Source organism: Hetaerina americana, unplaced genomic scaffold (assembly GCF_022747635.1).
Source record: "Hetaerina americana unplaced genomic scaffold, ioHetAmer1.1.p SCAF_28, whole genome shotgun sequence".
NCBI lineage: Eukaryota > Metazoa > Arthropoda > Insecta > Odonata > Calopterygidae > Hetaerina > Hetaerina americana.
This window is the reverse complement of record NW_027286852.1, coordinates 833,521-848,862: the sequence shown is the minus strand read 5'-3', so window position 1 is coordinate 848,862 and position 15,342 is coordinate 833,521. Positions and strand designations below refer to the sequence as shown.

General features: G+C 46.4%; 1 pseudogene; it reads left to right on the top strand.

The window, feature by feature from the left end:
* The first annotated feature begins 11,308 nt into the window (after positions 1-11,308).
* LOC139689870 (U4 spliceosomal RNA) lies at positions 11,309-11,437 on the top strand (annotated as a pseudogene).
* Positions 11,438-15,342: the final 3,905 nt, after the last annotated feature.

Below are 15,342 nucleotides of genomic sequence, written 5' to 3'. Positions count from 1 at the left end.
TACCTCTCCTTCCCTCACCCCTCCCCCACTCATGTCCTCTCCGCTCTTCTGAACGGTGTTCTGATTATGACGGCCGAAACGCCAAAACGACGTATGAGTGTGTCCTTTCTTTGTGTTTCTATGCTTAAGAAATGTATATCAGTGTTTAGATATATTTTTGCATCATCGAAGAGTGTTCTATTTCTATGATTTTCAGATGAATAATTATATTATTGAGGGGCGCAGGTGTGAGGGAGGAAGGAGGAGGGTGGGTGAAGGTTTGGTTCGTGTTTGGGAGGGGCGAGGAGGGGAAGGGGAGGTGGAGGAAAGGTAATCCACCAGCACCAACACGCAGCAATACCATCAGTAAACACCATCTGCCAGCCCTACCCTGCTAAACGTTCATTCCCGTACTCCCTTAATATCCCCGGCGAATTAATCTGCAGTAATCCTAATTCCCTCGATCTAAGCCTGCCCGCATGCAAATGCCGTTCCCTCCGCCGCCCTGCGCTCTCGGCAGAGGCGCGGCTGAAGGGAAGTGGGGAGGGGGTCTGGCCCCCTAAATCGCCGCCAGGCAGCGCTGCGACTTCCCCCCGCCCCTTCATCCCTCGGCCATCAGCGGCCCCTCCCTCCTCGCCGTCCCTCGGCGCATTGAAGTGTGCCCCCCTGCACCACTCGTCGCCCAGCACTCCGAGGGCCCTGTCGCCTTCGCACGCGGGCCCATCGGCTCGTTGAATCCTCTTCTCCGCTCCCGCCAAATACGACACCTAGGGGGCACCCTGCCTCTTTTCACTGTTTCCATCCCCAAGCTCTTACGTTTTAAGTCCATGCATCTACGTGATTTCCCGCCAGCCGCCGCTAGGGCATGTGGCGGGGGGTGTTAGGTCCATACCCGTGAAAGAGGATGAAACCACATGCAAAACCAACATATTCATGCCAACCTAAACCCACAGAGGCGTATATGTGCACGCAAAAACCTATTTCACTTACATGCATGCATATTCATGCACTATCAACTCACGTGCGCCTGTACATGCACCTATTCATGTCCAGAGGTGACCACTGGTCAAATAAATGTATTTAATATTTTCTTATGCACGACGTTTTTACACATCACACCCTTGAGCGGATTTTCCGTAATGCGTTTCTCATTTCTCCTTGGCAAACGTGTGTGCGAAGAATTCAATCAGGGATCACCTAGGGCCTAGAAGGTTTTTGCATGAAAATATACGTCTCTGTGTGTATAGGTTTGCATGAATATGTTGGTTACATGTGGTTTTATTCTTAACTACCGGTGGTGCTTGATTACCACACGCCCAGGCGGGGTACCATGCAGATGTAGGTGCGGGCCGTCCGCCGCGGTTGCCCCCCTCGGCCGAGAGACATTATTTCGAAGTCGGGGCAGAGGAGGGAATAAATGGACGGATTCGGCCCAGGAAGTCGTGCCCAGAGTGGTCAAAGAAGGAATTCAACGGAGAAATGGATGGAAATGACAGAGGGATCTAACGCAATGCTGATGCCCTAAGTTCTTCGTTAGTGGTAGAACGACAGACGGAGGGAATTTTATTTTGAGGTTAATATAGGTAAGTGCTCTGGTTAAATCAGATTCCATCTCCATTTCATTACACCAGATTGTAATTACTATTGAGCTCCGAAATATTACAACTGCTGAGAGGTGGGTCGGGGCGATGAAAGGCGAAGTGGAAAGGTGAGAGTTTTTACTGTGGGAGGGTCGAGGAAGGAAGTGAAATTGTTTTCGGAGACAGCGTGAAGGAAAGCACACAAGGACTGGGGGGAGGACATCGTGCAGGGTGAGAGAGAGAGGTATGCAGTGGCTGCGAGAGATCGACCAAAACCTTCACCCGACCCCACAGAACAGCCTGGATGTTTATACGAAAGGACTCTTTCAAGACGATTTCCCTATGTACGCACGGCGGAAACCAAACGCGATGCCCAGGCACACGGATACTATCGGACCCAACTAGAACCAGGTGCAAATCGCAGGAAAACATTCTCACGTCGGCAGGAAAGGACGAAGGGGGGTGGGAAGAGGCGTGGGGTGGGGGTGGACGGAAGGGGAGGCCGCCGATGTCGTTCGGTCCTCGTTGGAATGGAACGGCAGCGTGTGGGACCCTCATGAAATTGCGCCACGGTGAAAAGCTCTCCCGGGAAGAGTGAGTGAGCGCGGCAAACGGATTCCATCATTTTTCCTTTTTCGTGCAAATCAACTCATCCTTAAATCACTAAGAGTGCGACTTCCATTGAGTATTAATGAATCCGTTACGACACTTATAATCTACTTTCCACAGGATATTTTCCTAAATGCGAGTATTCGCGGCTGTTTCGGAGGATCTGCGGGCTGAGTTGTAGCTCCGAGGAATGGGGTCTCGACACGGAAGGCCGAGGATTTCATTTTGAACTAAACTCCAGCATCGGCGCCCACCTCAAGCAGCGACAGGCCCCGAGGCCTTCGCGAGGACCGCAGCGAACGGCCAAATGAACTTGGGCGGCGATTAATTCAACTGCCTCCACTTCCTTCGCATTTGTGCCCGCGATCCCTCCGCGCCATTGCTATCCAGACGCACGCACGGATTGAGGTCAGGTGATCGCGTCGGCCACTTCAGCACGTAGATATTCGCAGCGACGACGATGAAACTTCGAAGCGCGTGCGTCGATCAGTCGCCGAATGCCAAGCGTGAATGGTCCTTCACTCTCCCGTGGCGTTCGGGAGGAACTTCCCCTCTCAAACGTGCGAGTCGAGGTCATTCTCGATGGCGATGCTGTGAGGGAGTAAACGCAGGGGGGTGTTATTTCGCTCCATTTAGGCCTCATTTGGAATAAGCCCCAAGTTTTTGGGATCCTTGGGAAAATATTTGATAAAAGATAGGGTTCGGAGAAAATCTACCAAGTTCGCAAATAATTGTAAAGATAAGAGACGGGTGTGAGAGTCCATTTAGGGGAATTAGGCTGGGAGCCACTGGAGATGCGAAGAGAACAAGTGATACTTAGACTTTGAGAAACGTTAAGAACAAACGAGTTTAGCGATGACACCAAATAAATTATAATGGCCCCACACTATTTAAGTAGATCAGACCACAAAGATAATATAAGGGAGATAGATTCCAGTACAGATAGGCACAAATACTCCTTTCCCCGAACAATCAGGAATCATAATAGTAAGAAACCAAAGTCATTATATAAATATAAAATACATTTTATTTACCAGTGATGACAAGATCAAACGCTGCTTAGACATGAGGTATATTCGTTGTTGCATGTGTATACTATATTGTCGATAATTGATGTACGTGCATACGATTACGTTGTAAAGGTTTTTGCATGAATATATACGCCTCTATGGGTGTAATTTGGCATGAACTTATTGGTTTTTCATGTGGTTTTACTCTCCTTTACGGGCGGTGACGTAACACCCCCCGCCACACGCCCTTGCGGCAGCTCGTGGGGTGTTCTGTAGATGGAGATATTGGTGCCCTCATTAAGGGCTCCGGACCAGCAGTCGTTATACCATCCCGGAAACTCATTGAGATGCTTCCCGACTTTCGCCGCCGGAGTTCGTTCAAAGATCACGTCTACTTAAAAAGTATGCGCGATAAATAATCATGAGAATCATCACCGCCGTCCCAAATTGAGCACCGTGCAACCCCTTTCACTTCAGCGGCGTCCTGACCAGCCACCTTCGGGGTCAAAGGGCAGGGATTCCGGCGGGTCGCATTTTCTCCTTTGTCAGCTCTTTGCATAATCGCTATGTGGCGTACCGACGGGCAAGACGTTTCATTTTGCATGCCACGTGCGCAAAATGTACGCATTATAATTCGTTTGGGGCTATTTTTATCAAAAGACGAAACCAGGGTTTCACATTTCAACTAGATTAAAAGGGTTATGCCTTCGAGCCCTCCCAAAAGGGAATTCTTGGAGGGAGCGAAGGGTTACCCGCCCAACCCCGCCGTTTTGAAAAAACACGCAAGTGAACTATTCAATATATTTAGATGAGCCTAGGAATCCTATGCGTGATAGGGCAGGGGAACGGCACTGAGGACAAATGAAGGACGGCTAAGTAAATATCTGCCTTCTCAAGGACGCGTGGCAGGGGTCACCAGTCATTCTACATGTATTCCGCGTGGAAAGTGGGCGACCAAACACCAATCATGCAACATGCCTACACATATTACGAGTATTACATGGTTCTCAGCTATTCCTATGGCTAAACAAACAAAAAACATTAAAAGAGGGCAGGCAATCATGCAATTCAGACACTTAATACCGCTTAGTATTCTACACATTCTAGACTGACAATCCACAAATACTACAATGGACTTTATATACGAGGGTCATCCGGAAAGTAGTACCCGTTCGTGCCGCATGAAGTGCTGACGACGCGAGTAGCCGCTGGACGAGGTCAGATAGCTTCAGTGGCTTGTCTGCCTTCTCTGAGCCAAGTTGCGTGACGCTAGCATTGCCTGTGTTGTTTCTGTGATTGTTTACAATGTTTAAAAAAATTGAGAACGCCGCCAGTTGTGAAGTGAGGGCAGTGATTAAATTCCTCAATGCAAGAAACGTTCGCCCATGTGATATTCATCGCCAATTAAAGGAGGTGTATGGAGACAATGTAATGGACGAGTCGTCTGTTCGGCGGTGGTGTCGCAACTTCAACATGGGGAGGGGGAACACACACGACGATGAGCGTTCGGAGAGACCGTCTGTCATTACAGACCAACTGGTGAGCTCAGTTGACGAATTCGTGAGGAACGATCGGCGCGTCACAATTGATGACATCTGTGAGCATTTTCCCAATGTTTCTCGAACAATTGTTCATGAAATTGTTAAACACCATCTGCATTATGCAAAAATTTGTGCAAGATGGGTCCCTCGCGTATCTCAATGAGCTGGCGGCGAAGGACTATGCAGCAGGAATACAGAAACTTGTCACACGTTATGACAAATGCCTTAATTTGCTTGGAGATTATGTTGAGAAGTAGTTTAAAGTATCCTCTTTCAAATAAAATTTTTTATGTTTGTTAATATTTACTTTTGTGTCTTTATTTCACGAACGGGTATTACTTTCCGGATGACCCTCGTACATTATTCTACACACCACCTGGCACATGGGGGGGCGGGAGGCGTTAAGACGCCAGACTTGGAGAGTATTTCGTGGGAAGTACGTAAATCTTTTATGCCCCTATTTTCGACAATGTGTGCCTATTATGCTCTTAGTTGTTTCCCCTTTTATTGTTGTCGCTAACAGGGAGCGGGAAAAACGAATGGTTAAATCTCAGTGAATCAGTTCGGCAGTCTTAACTTTCTCATTTTGTCGGCCCTACCAATGTAATTAGGGGTTCTAATTAAATCTCCAAAGTCGAATTCGAAACCACACCCTTTATATCTGTGTAATGAGTTTAATCTGGTCCTGAGTCTTCGCATATCTAAACTTTCCCACCCCAGATTCCGTATTAAATGTGTGACGCTTTTTGTCCTTCGGTACGAATTTTTCACGAACCTAGGAGCCTTCCTCTTTACCCCGTTTAAATCTGTAATAAATGGTTTGAAATGAAATGGGCAATTTGCAATGTTCCATTGTTGAGTTTCTATTCATCGGCCACACGGCCGAGCGCTGTTTTGAGCAACGCTAAGTATCCAATAACGATTTCAGTATTGCAGGAATATTTTCTTTCCTCAACAGAAATTAAATACATGAGACATTGCAAACATACGATACTCTTTTTTCATTTTCCATTAAAATATGCTTTTCTAATGAAAATGATGACTTGAACACATGAGATATTCTTGTGAAGGCTGATTTAATTGACTTAGGACCCGTAGTGAGACGGCAGAGGGGACGGGGGAGCACGGGGGTGGACGAAGCGAAGGCCGCTCAATCCCTGCTGATCGATGCCTGTTCACGGGATGCGGCCCACGTAAAGCACGGGGACATCTCCTGTCAATGTTGTGCGACCTGTGATGCTGCTACCGGCTCAGGAGTTCCTGCCGCCCCCCCCCCAACCCCCGGCGTCGGTGGTGGCCCCGTTGCGACCGACAACGCGTCGAACAGCGTTGCATTGGCAGCGCTTGGGTTTATCTGGAAATTAAGAGCTGGCATGCTTTTAAGGGCCCTTTAGTTCAGTCGTTTCGGGGCTCCCCTTTAAGGTAATTCCCGAGAGCGAAGAGGGATTTGCCGCGGCGGTCGAGTGGGTCCAAGGGTGTCTCGCTCGATTGCGTTCATTATATCAGCCACGGCTCGCGAAGCAATAATGGCAACTACCTTCGATCCCCCGAGAAGACGCGCATATACCCATTAATGAAACTGTCGCTCCGGATTTATTCGAGCATTTATTCATAGTTTTTATCCATCTTTTTTTGGTCACGCTGCCTTGATTGGCTTTGATTTTACACCATGCAATATAAAAGAAATTTTAGCAATTAAATAAAAATAAATCCAGTATTTAAAGTCAGTACACTTCTTCGGTTCAAACACGATGAAATTCATAAACGATCATGATGGTAAACACTTTTCCGCAAGCCGAGCTGCCTTTGCCCTACCTTTTTGCCTTAGAATAATGTCTCTGGTTGAAGTGATAACGGTGGCGACCATGATTACAAATGAGGGAATAATTCAGGTATGATATTTAATGACTCCTTACAAAGGGAATAGGGAAAAAACAACGCGAAAATACTGAATACGTAATTTAAGAACACAGCCGTTAATCGATAATTTCGAAAAACTGGTTCCAATTATGCTACAAAATGCTGTATAAGCTCTCCAAAGAGAGTGTGTACCTGCTCCGGACACATAATATCTAAGACTCGAATTCTGGATATTTCTTTGCTTTAAATACGTGACGACGATGAGTAAGTTAATGAAAAAAGGAGGATATTTAAAAGCTTCTTAATTTCGATTGATTGCAGTGTCTTTATAATTTATTGATCGACTAAAGAGTAAATTTTATTTGTCGATAACCAAATTGGGGTATATCCGTCGGTTCTCCCTCTCTCTCTCCCTCCTTCCCTCTCTCCCTCCCTCCCTCCCTCCCTATCTCCCTCCTGCCCTCTCTCCCTCTCTCCCTCCCTGTCTCCCTCCCTGTCTCCCTCCCTCTCTCCCTCCCTCTCTCCTACCCTCCCTCTCTCCCTCCCTCCCTCTCTCTATCCCTCCCTCTCTCCATCCCTCCCTCTCTCTAACAAACCCTCTCTCCATCCCTCCCTCTCTCCATCCCTCCCTCTCTCCATCCCTCCCTCTCTCCATCCCTCCCTCTCTCCATCCTTCCTCTCTCCATCCCTCCCTCTCTCCATCCCTCCCTCTCTCCATCCCTCCCTCTCTCCATCCCTCCCTCTCTCTTGCACTCCCGCACTCCCTCTCTCCCTCCATCTCTCCCTCCATCCCTCCCTCTCTCCTTCCCTCCCTCTCTCCCTCCCTCCCTCTCTCTCGCACTCCCGCACTCCCTCTCTCACTCCACCCCTCTCTCCACCCCTCTCTCCCCATCTCTCCGCCCTCTATCCCCCCTCCCTCTCCCTCCCTCTCCCTCCCTCTCCCTCTCCATCCCCCTCTCCCTCTCACTCCCCCTTCCCCTCCCTCTCTCCCTCCCCTCTCCCCCTCCCCTCCCCCTATCCCTATCCCTCCCCCTCCATCACCCCTCCCCCTCCATCCCTCTACCTCCTCCCCTCTCCCTCTCTCCCCCTCTCTCCCTCCCTCCTCTCCGTCCCCCTCTCTCCCCCCCTCTCTCCCTCCCTCCTCTCTCGTCTCCCCCTCCCCCCCTCTCCCCTCCCCTCCCCCTCTCCCCTCCCCCTCTCCCTCCCCTCTCCCTCCCCTTTTCCCTCTCCCTCTCCCCCTCCACCTTCACCTCCCCCTCACCCTCCACCTCCCCCCTCACCCTCTCCCACCACCTCCCCCCTCTCCCCCTCTCCCCCTCTCCCCCTCTCCCCCCTCTCCCCCTCTCCCCCTCTCCCCCATCCTCTCCCCCTACCTCTCCCTCTCTCTCTGCCGAGCGCGCCGTGTTCACTTTCCTCGGATTGCGAGCGGGAGGATGACCGCCGACAGCCTCCCCAAATCGAGCGCGCGAGCGCGGGATCGCCTCCGGGGTTTTGGAGGGGAGAAGTAAGGGGGGTTGATGAAGGGGGGCTTAAAGGGGAACGCTCGCGCAACTCCCTCTCGGCTACGACCGCCCGGGCTCTCACTCGCAAGACCACGGCGAGCGTTCTCGTAAAACGTCACCACCGGGGACGAGCGACCATGTTCCGACTCGGTGAGCTTCCACGGCATTATTGTGGCAATGTTTTCGCTGGGGTTGTTACTTTCCTCAATTCCAAGAATCTTGCATTCCATTCAGCGCATTACTTATTTCACATCTTCAATAGGGCCTTATGATAGTCTCTACTAATAAATTATACCTCCTGGATTTTTAAATATATCCCGAAAGCTAGAGATCGACGTCTTTTTCATTTTTCCCGTCGGTGTGACACCATGAGTTGGGGCCTTATAACATTTCTCTCGCAATCAAGTGGCAGTTTGATTGGAAGCATTGACCATTTTGGAGCACACGATCATAAATTTTATTTCGTCATATCTTCTGCATTCACTAAATGCACCTTCTGCTCCCTCTATTCTTGTATTATCCTCTCAGTTGGAGGTGGGCCAAAATGCCCTTCAGCTGCCTTGTTTGCTTGTCCTGAAGCATCAATTACGCACTCACATTTAAAAGCAATAAATATGACAATATTCTCTCTCTTAAAATCCCGTGAGAGGATATTATGCAGTGTATGGGATTTACATTTCCATAAAACCACGGAAGCCGCTGCTACCAAAATTTGCATTAAAAAACAATATTCTGTCCCTTTACAACATTCTGATTATATTTATGGTTGGATGCCGGTAGACTCCGAGTTTATAGGGATGGGTACAATGTATTATATTTATATTTGTATTTTATACTACCCTGCCAGCCATCTCTAGGGTGTGTGGCAGGAGGTGAATACACTTTAGACTAATTTTGACCCGAATATTTTTACCTCTATCGTGATCGGAATATGTTATTCTGATCCCTCATCGGTCGCGGAGAAATTGACATTTTAAATCTATCTGTTCTACATTTGATCTCCCTCCTTTTACTGTTATGATCATTCCTACCATATTACATGGAGGCTAATAACACATTTTCAGCATCACTGCTAAAGATAAGCCCTTCTAACGTATGAAAGAGATTTGATTGGTAATTTAACCGTCGCTCCGTGAGTGATTCCTAGCCTAGCTGGTCCAATATTTTGGATATACTACGAAGTTTCTCATAACAACGTTTGACAAATCTAGCTCCTCTCCCATGCATTCGAATTAATTTAGCAATCAACCAACTTCGTGGGGATCGAATATACTTGCAGCGTATTCTAAATGAGGCCTAACCAGCAAAAGATCCGCCATCTATCAAGCAGTATCAACAAAGAATAAACCTAGGCTTTCACACACCCAGTCTATTCCCTCGTTAATATAGCCGATTTACGGTCCCAAATATCTTTTCTTCTTGTAATCCCACTGATCACTATGTTTGTCTTTTTAATTTTTTTCTTTGCTGCCATGGCTAAATCCCACGCCAATCCAACAGAGGGTATTCTGGTCGAGAGGTTGTGGTGGGTCCCTGACGTGGTTCCCGTTAAACCAACACAACAATTGGTCTGACGAGAGATTTGCAACTACAGGTAATTATTACGGCCATTGGAGTTTCCTTTCCCATTCTTATTTAATTGAGAGGCCGTAGAGCTCATTATTTCTTGCTAAGGCTTAATTCTCCTGATATGTTGGTTATTTGTTAGTTGGTTACCTATGCCATGGAAGAATGGAGTTTTGCACGCATGCGGAGAAGGGAGACCGAGAAATTTGCATCAAATGATAAATTTTCGGCACTTTCCGGAGTTATGTTTGCAGGAAGCCAGGCTCCATTTGACTCTGTAAGAAGGCATCGTGAGCACGGCTTCTGAAAGCACCTTCCCCGCACCACCCGCGCATTACCCCGCACTACCCCCGTCCACTTGCTTATTCCGCTCGCGCGCCGAGCACCCGTTTGCTCATCTGCCCCCTCGAGGGCGCGCCGAATTCCCTGACACGGCCCTCACCACAGCCCACGGACGCCACGCCATCCGAACCGCCCTCGCCAAACGTTTGTGTTGATCATTAATAATTAATTAAATTAATTAATTGGGCCCGTTCGAGCATAATCGGGCAATTTATTGTTTCAATTTCAGTTTTTTGGGGTGCCTTAGGTTTAAACCCCCAATACAAATTCGTTAATTTTACAAAATACAAAATATGAGTTACATGCCATTCCTTTCCGTTGCTCTCCCCGTTCTTACTTTATTTTTTGTTGATAAATCTTTCCAATTTGTTGGACGTTATGCAAAAAGGATAGCCTCCAGTTCGCGTCTTTCCTCGGCATAAATTGGGCAATAAAGGATTCTGTGTATTGCCGTATCTTCCTCCATCATGCATTCACACGTCCCATCCTTTTTTCCCTATTTCCGTAGTTGATTTTCATTCTTTCCTTCACGCTAGGTAAAAATTGGTTGTTTTCCCCTTTTCTAAGGTTGCCCATTCCCGTTCCCACATATCCAGGAAATACGCTCTTATAAAATTCCTGTTCCTGCTCCATTTCTCAGTTGGAGACAAAGCTACATTTCCTAGAGTAGCCTCTTCCATCTGCTTCATCCGTACCTTGATTCTTCTTTCCTCTACTGAGAACGTTATCGGCTGTATCCCAGTTATTATTTGTAGAGCTTCATTACAGACCGTATTGTAGCTTCCGGATATTGCAATTAGGCAAGATCTTTGGGCCTCTTCCAGTTTTCTCCGGATTCTGCTGTAATTGAGTCTCTCTCCCCACACCTCGCAGCCGTATGCCAATATTGGGATGGTGACTCCGTTGTATATAGTTCTTAAGCTATTAGTGGTGATGCCAAATCGGTTTCTGCACAGCCTTCTTAAGCAGTTAAATATTTTCTTGACCTTGCCTGCTGCGTAATTTGCGTGTTCTTGGAATGTTAGTCTCTCGTCGAATTCAATGCCCAGGTATCTGAATGTGGAGGATCTTTTGATTTTTTGGCCATAGATTTTTATAGTTGGGTTTCGTGAAAATCTTTTCCCGAATACAACGTACTTAGTCTTATTCACAGAAATTTTTAATTTCACTTCCGTACTCTATGACTCCACTATATGGCAACATTCTTTTAGTGGAGTCATGGAGTGCGAAAGTGAAATTAAAAACTTCTGTGAGTAAGACTAAGTACGTCGTATTCGGGAAAAGATTTTCACGAAACCCAACTATAAAAATCTATGGTCAACTTTGCGCAGTGGCCAGATCGTAACCAATGAGGTTCTACCGAGGTGCGATTATATCTAGTTGAAACGTTTGTGTGCTCTGAATACGTCCAAGCAAGTGTTTTCAGCATTGCTGGCACAATTTAAATTGTTAACACACTTATATCAAATGAAAATATGCGGCCAAAAATTGGTACGTGAATTACATTAAACAGAGAAGAATTATCTTTGACACTGAATTTCATCTACTTTACAGAAATTCTTGCGTGGATAAAACATTGGCAAGGATATACTTATGAAACCATTTTAGATTTCTCTCGGGCCCTAAGGCTCGTAGCAGTGGAGAGATGGCGCGCCATAAAACCTTTTTCCCCGTCATAACTTATTTTCACATAAAAATTTTTCAACTTTGAAAGCTCTGATATTTTATTACCGTATATGACGGAGGAAAAGAATCACTTATTTCCAAAAATATGGCCCAAATATCACCCACGCGTAATATGTTCGCGGCTACCTTTTCACCCTGAATATGTCCTCCAGGAATGCGGAAGCGTCGCACACGTCATTGCGTCTTTGGCCGAATACCAGCGTCCATTAATGGGGAATCAAAGTGTAAATGTCAAGATTGCAGTGCTAGATCATTCACCTCTCCGTCATTGTGGAATCATTAAACATGCACAAAGTTACCGACAGGAATTTTGACAGGGGCCATTCACATCTATCTATCCTTTTAAACTTCAGAAGCCTCAAAAGTAAGAGAGCGGATACAGAGTAGAGTTTATAACTCGTGTCAAAGGACAAAAAAAGCGTCATCTACATTTAATACGGAATCTGGGGTGGGAACCTTTAGATATGCGAAGACTCGGGGATAGATTAAACTCATTACAAAGATATAAGGCGTGCAGTTTCGCAGCCGACATGGTGGATATAAATTGGTCCCTTAATTACATTGGCAGGGCCGGCAATTGTCAAAAATTAGTTAAGACTGTCGAAATGATAGATGCAAGCATTCGTTTTTTCCGCTCACTATTCGTGGAAACCATAAAAGTGGGAACCCCTAGGAAAATAATATGCACACGCTGTCAAAAATAGGGGTATATTAGATTAAATTCCCACAAAACAACCTCCAAGTCTGGCGTCCTAACGCTCCCAGCCGGGCGCCCTTGTGCCAGGTGGGGTGTAGAATGATGTATATAAATTCCATTGTAGTATTTGTGGGTTGTCCGTTCCGAATGCGTAGAATACTAACCGGTATCAAGTGTCTGAATTGCATGATTGCCTGCCCTGTTTCAATGATTTTTCTCGTCCTCTTTGTGTGAGCATAGGAATAGCTGCTAACCATGTAATACCCGTAATATGCGAAGGCACGCCGCATGAATGGTTGCCCCTTTCCACGCGGTTTCTGGGTGGATCGCGGGGAGGCAGGTACACGAGGAAACGGAGGGAATGACGCATGTGGAATAATAGCTGGTGATCACACGTCCTCGCGATGGCTTGCGAGGTATTAGGTAGAACTGTTCGGTACTATTTTTATAAGATTATAAAGTAGATTATCTAAAGATATATACAACCGCGAACTCCTCCCGATCGATCAATGACGGTTGAAAGTGTTTGGTGCACCTTACTGCGGCGACGCCAACCTAAGGTTGACGTGACTCGGTTGGTGACTCGGACGTGCTAACACTTCGTGCACTCGACGACCAAATGTATATAATTCAAATGATGAGAGCATCACGATGAACGGCGGGTACTTCAAACTCCCCGGTTGTGATTCAGACGGCAACAGAGTTAAAACACAGTCGCGTGACCACGTTTCTTGCAATACATTACCATCTGGTGTGTAGACACTAGGAATGCACCACTGTCGACTTATTTCCCTGAACCTTAATGCTTACGGGTTATCTCCAAAAAAGTCTCCTTATCTTTAATTTTTAAATTTTTCTTGCAAACGCTTTAGCTGTTTCATAGTCATGTGCTATTTCATTTTTGGATCATTGATAGACTCGTCCTCGTTTAATCTCCTCTTTTTCGAATACCATCTTGCTCTTTGGTGCCTCAATGCTATGCGTACTTCTACGTAGTACCGTGTCGGTTCCCTCCAGTCACTTTTCAATTTATTAGGCATGTAATTTTAGACTGCAGCCCCCGCGTGACGCCGAGAAAAGCACTCCACAAGCTCTCGCTGTCTCTGTTGCGACTACTTTCCTTAAATGTACAATAAGACTGCTCTAGGTCACGCCTTAAATCCTTCGTCATCGGCCCGGTAAAACAAGTAAATGTTTCTTTTGACTGTAACTGCATTAAGGACGTCTTCCGATAAATTTGTTTCCAATATATCAATTATAATATTATTCCTGGCAGGTGTTTGTACTAACAGATATAACAAGAGCAATCACAAAACACGAAACAGTGACTCGCATGACTCCTTACCTCCAGCCATAAAACTATATTTTTCCGGTCTATATATACAGGTATATATATATATATATATATATATATATATATATATATATATATATATTATATATATATATATATATATATATATATATATATATATATCCCCTCCCCGGACTACAACCTTGACGTGGTGGAAGGGCTTGTGCGTTCCGATGACCCCTAGAGCTGTACTGGCGGGAGTAATAAAAATTGCTCCTGGTAGGGTCACCCATGCCAGATAGGTCGAAGGTTAGGAGCCAGACGAAAGGTAGTCCACGCAGCGTCTGTTCCTCAGTGAGGCGGCTGCAATGGCGTCTGACCCCAGTGGGGCGGCCAGTAAGTGATGGTGTCACGTTAAAAACACTATTGAGGAAGGCAACGGGAAACCACCTCAATTATCATTCCCAAGAACAATGTGATGGACAATAGAGATATTTTGAGTCCTGGCAACCACGGGGCTCGGCCCAATCGGCCGTGTGTCGTGCCCGGCAGCGGGGGAGGCAAGGCTTCCGCGGTCGTCATCCCACGAAACCCTTGCAAGGGAAAACCAGCAGCAGCAGGACAGAAGACGCAGGAGAAGAAGACCAAATTAGTTAGAATAGGAACGTGGAATGTTAGGACAATGATGAGGACGGGGAAATTGGAGAATGTTAAGCGAGAGATGGAAAGGGGAAATATAGATATTTTAGGTCGATGCGAGGTGAGATGGAAAGATAGCGGGGATTACTGGAGTGATAAGTATAGAATAATATACAGCGGTGGGGACGAGAGCCAACGAGGGGTCGCCATAGTATTAAATGAAGAGGTAGGAAGAAGCGTAGTCAACATAGAGCAGGTAACGGATAGAATACTACTAGTGGAGATAAAAGCAGAACCGACGAACTTAGTTATTATCCAGGTATACATGCCACCGAGCAACCATAAGGAAGAAGAGGTCGATAGGATATACGATCAGTTAGAGGACATGATTGCATGTGTTCCTGCAGGGAAACATTTGATAGTGATGGGGGATTGGAATGCGACAGTAGGCGAAGGAAGAGATGGTGATGAGGTGGGGGACTACGGTTTAGGCACGAGGAATGACCGCGGGGAGAAAGCAGTTGAGTTCTGCAGGAGACAGGGGTTAGTTATCACCAACACTTGGTTCAGACACCACAAAAGACGCAGGTATACATGGAAAATGCCAGGTGACTCGGGAAGATATCAGCTAGATTATATCCTGGTTAGACACAGGTTTAGGAACAGTGTGATAAATTCCCACAGCTTCCCGGGAGCGGATGCGGACTCAGACCACAATTTAGTTGTTATGAAATGTAGCGTACGTTTTAAAAAGATAAGGCAGGGGCGGCGAGTTAGAAAATGGAATGTAGAAGCATTAAATGGGTTGAAAAGAAAGGAATACAAACAGGCGATAGAGAAAATCATGGAGGACGGTAAAGAGCTAAGTACTATTGAAGAAAAATGGGAATGTATCAAAAAAGGGTTGTCTAAAGCGGCAAAAGACACTATTGGAACCGTTAACGCTAAAAGGACTCGTAAACCATGGATCACGGATGAGATGATTACAAAAATGGATGAGCGGCGAAAATGGAAGAATATAAATACAGAATTAGGCA